Source organism: Brassica oleracea, chromosome C4 (genome assembly GCF_000695525.1).
Source record: "Brassica oleracea var. oleracea cultivar TO1000 chromosome C4, BOL, whole genome shotgun sequence".
Taxonomy (NCBI): Eukaryota; Viridiplantae; Streptophyta; class Magnoliopsida; order Brassicales; family Brassicaceae; genus Brassica; species Brassica oleracea.
This window is the reverse complement of record NC_027751.1, coordinates 8205321-8209868: the sequence shown is the minus strand read 5'-3', so window position 1 is coordinate 8209868 and position 4548 is coordinate 8205321.

The window sequence follows — 4548 nt, the reverse complement described above, 5'->3', positions numbered from 1 at the left end:
GGCTTCTTTACTTGTTACGAGGCATTCGTAGTGCACTGCCGTTTGTGGTTCCCGATCCCCGAGATTATCGTCTGTGTGATGGGTCGTTTCGGGGTGGCGATAAGCCAGCTGAATCCTCTTGGCATCCAGCACCTCATAGGAATCCTGGTCTTGAGCTACGAGCATGGTCTCTCTCTCACCGTCGATCACTTCGAAGCGCTTCTTCGATTACAGATCATCAGGGACACGGACACGTACAAGCTGGTTCCTCGGAACTTCATGTCAGTTGTAAAAGGGTTTCCTTCTAACTTCAACTCGTGGAGGAAATTTTTCTTCTTCGTTCGTGTAGACGCGACGTCCGTTGAGGAGAGTTGTCTCCCACTGTTTCGGAGGTTGCCGAACGATCGTCCCTTTATCAACTCTCTTGGTCCGTTCCCTGAGAACATTATTACGATGAGGGATCTGCTCAGGAATGGTCCTTTTTTCTGGACTTCCTTTACGCCGAAGAGGGTTCGAAAGGCGCTGAGGTTTGTGTATCCTAGTCCTGCTTTGGGCGGAGAAACAAGGAGTGATTCCGAAACTGAAGACCAAGGTCCCAACGCCACTTCTGCAATTGTGATGGGGCCGAAATCTTCGAAGGGGAAAGATATTGATCTTGGTGACCTGGAGTTTTCGGTGGACGATTGCATGTTTCCAGGATGGGATCCGAACCTTGCTTTCGGCGATGGAAGCGGTACGAGCGAGGTCCCTATTCCGGAATTTGATGATTTCTTTGCTGGTCTTCCGTCGGGCTTTGATGCTCCTCCGGCCACGAGCGAGTCGGGGAGGCCGAAATTCGTCGCGGAAGGATCTCGTATCATTAACGGGGTATAAACTTTAAGAATTTTTACGATCGTTTTTTTTTTGCTTATAACGTGTCAATCGGTTTTATAGGGTCTGAACTTGCTTGGGTCGGCCATTGAGGTGAGCCATAGAGAGGCCATGATCTATCGCTTTAAAGCGGAGACGGCGGAAAAGGATCTTGCTCGCATGCGAGACGAGATGTTGGCGCTAGACGCTCAACTCGCTCGTGATCATGCCAGGGCTGTTCGTAGGGCAGAACAGAAGGGCAAGAGGGAAATTGTCGAGGTGATGAAGACTCGCGCTTCTCAATTCCAGGTTGAGTACGGGAATCTTATGTGGGCTTTCAACTCGCTAGGTGATTTCCGTGAGTGTCGCGGCTCCGTCGGGAGCCTTTGGAAGACGCAGGCGGATGATTACGTTTTCGAGAGGGAGATGGAGTTAATGAAGGGTGGCATGAAGGATCATGCTCACGCTGAGGCGATCATTCCTCCGATCGATGGGAAGATTCAGGGATTCTGGGATCCCATCCTGGTTTCTCTTGATAACGTAGAAACAGCGACTGATTTTGCCGGTGACGATGAGGAAGTGAACTTTCCCGCGGATGCATTCAGAGCTTCCTTGTCCGGGAATTTTAACTTCGATCTGTGAGCGTTTTGACGGGAATGAGTTTTTTTATATAGTATTTAGCGGCCGAGTGTGGTCTTTGTTCATATATGTCTGGTCGAGTGTGGCCTTCAAACTTTGTATCGGCCTATTTTGGCCATTTTTGTCGGGACTGGCCGTTGGTGGCTTTGAACCCCTACCGCTATGCGGTTTTTATAATGGATGTTTGTTTGAGTTACTTTTTTTAGAGTGGGTTTGAAGTAAACATGAGTTGTCGTCTCATATTTAATTTCGTTGAGGCGGTCAATCTGTTAGTTTGTTCGAGACGTGGGTTTTCGTAAAAATTATTTACGATCTTTCGGGAACGTTGAGATATGAACGAAGAGACATGTTTTAGGATCTCGTATCGTTTAGATATCATGTCTTTGAGATGTCTGAGACCAATGCGATGGGTTTAGGGCAAGACCTAGGTTTACCCTCGGTTTTAAGGTTTGTGCGGTGACTAGCCGGCTATCGGTTTTCCTGTTGCGATTTCTACCTGATTCGTACCGATTTAAAGTCCGCAATAGGTTCTCCGCTTATGCGACTTGTATGGTATGAATCGAGCATCTTTCCAGAGACAATTTTTAAGCCAACTGGAACTGCTAGACCAAAATTTTAGATTTTTTTTTGTAGCGCGCTTTCGTCCTTGTGTTGGACGTTTGAAGATCAAAAGAGTGATCAAGTTGCGTTTGTTTAAGACGGCTGATGTGTTCATTGGGGCCAATCAACGAGCAGGATGTAAATATTCGTTGAAATTTTATTGTCGCGTTTGGACAGTTGTTCGTATAGTTTTGATTCTAACTTTGGCGACGACTCGCTGTTATTTCGAAGACTAAAGTGAGATTGTTTTACGATTTTGGGCCGTACGAGGCTGCTGGCAAGAGTATTAACGTTCGTAGATTTTCTAGGAGTGTTCTGAGACTTTAGTAAGTGTCTTAAAAAGGAGCGACGCATGTTGATCGTAAAATTTTTTGAAATCTTTATAGAATTCGATTTTAATAACACATCTTTTCCTATGTGGGAGTATACTAGTATACGCACTCATTCCCCCCCCCCCCTTTTAGAGAGGGGGATAGCTGAACTCGTCTTTCGACGAGCTACCTACGTACCCCTTTCGAGGATCAAGCCATCTCGTAGTTCAATTTTATGCCGTGAGTGTTTCTACTCGGCGGTTGGTGCTGTGTTGACCGCCTTAATCGTGGTGACTGTGGCAGGATCAAAGTCTTTGTCCGGGTTTTTCTTTTTCGGTTGAGTGACAGCGTTGACTTGAGTTTCGACACCTGAAGCTCCTGCGTCAGCAGACGATGTTAAATCGTCTTTTCTCGAAACGTTGTTGGTCAAAGATTTATCAATCTTCGTGCGTTTGCGATTTGCCGTTACAGAAGTTGTCATCTGTCTTAACTTTTGTTCCGCGAGGAAGCACAGTCGCGACTGTTTCTGACATCCCCAGATAGCTGCAACTCCGTTTGGGGTCGGGAATTTGACGCCCAGGTGGTACGTCGATGGAACGGCTTGCATAGCGTTGAGCCACGGGGTTCCCATGATGGTAGGAGACCATGTAAGCCAGTTTGCGCTTGACTCTGCCTTCGGCTGGTAAGCCTTGATGGCCGAAACCGTATCGTTGCAGAATTTCGATCCTCAGATGATCATGTTTACTCTACGACGATTGTTTTCGTTTCCTTTGTCGTCTGGCCTCCTGCCGCGTTTATCTCCAGATTGGTTTCTTTGGGGAGATCTCTCCGCAGGAAGATTTCTGTCCGGCTTTGGGGGGCGATCGGTCTCGAGGATGAGATTTTTCACGCTGGTCACTTCCGAGAGTTCTCCGGCTAGTAGCTTCGCGGCCAGCCTTGCTCCCAAGACCTTGCAGTTAGTCGTGGAGTGTCCTCGGGACTGGTGGAACTCGCAGAAGGTGTTTTCATCATATCCTTGATTGCGAGTCCATGTATTACCCGTGGTTCAGCCCTGGTCTGAGCTGATCGCATAATTGTGCGCTCCTTGGAGTTCTTCCCCCTCGTGATGGACATACTTGTCGTTACGAGGGTTCCTCTTCCTTTTTTTTTTGGGTCTACATCTTTCGAGGATGATCTCGCCGACTTAAGTTTTTGCGATAAGATTTTCGTTTCTTCCTCGATCATGATGTAGTCCGTCGCCTTGTGGAGGGCGTCTTGGATTGCTCGCGGTTTTTCGAGGGATATCCATTTTCTGAATTTCGACTTGTACCAGAGCGCCTTTCTGAGCGCATCGATGACCACCTTGTCGCTTATCCCGCTGACCCTAGACATCACCAACTTGAATCGGCTGAAGAACTCGTGGAGGGGTTCGTCTTCCCTCTGGGACAGACTCCAGAGATCGACATCGGAAGTTTCTCTATCTATGAACATAGAGGATTGTTTGAGGAATTCTGATGCGAGCTGTCGGAAACTTCCGATAGAGTTTCGCTTAAGGCGAGCGAACCATTCGAGGGTTGTTCCTTCTAGATTCTCGACGAACAGGCGGCAGTAGCCGGCGTCTCTTTCACCGTCCTTCAGCCTCGCTCTTCCCATCATACTTCGAAAGCCTGAAGGTGCGCTCTCGGATCGGTCGTACCTTCATACTTCGGTACTTTGATTTTTCCCGGATCGGATACCCTCGTATCTGAGATGCGAGCGGTGAAAGGGGTCTTCCGAGCCCCTTCCAGCAGCTTGTCGATCTCGGGGGCCGCACTGGTAGCGTGATCGATTTGGGATTTTATGGCTCTTACTTATGCCGCAGTCTTGGTGATATAGTCGCGAAGATCGCGTATATCCGACGTCTCGTCAGCAGATTTCCGCGCTTGTCGGCGTTTACTGCGAGTGAGCTCGGTTTGTTTTTCAGCCAGCTCTTCTTGTTCGTTCCAATAGAGGATTTGCTCCTCTTTTGTCATTGGTTTGTCGAACGGAGAGCTTCCCCGAGTGAATCGGCTTCTGGTTTTCCTTGGATGTCTGTCGACGTCCTCATCAGTATTGTTGGAGACATCGCTAGGATCCAGGTCGACTCGCTCGACTCCGTTGTCCTCCGAAGCCTTCGCGGGGGGCGGAGGGCTTTCAGAGTTTCCCTTTTCGA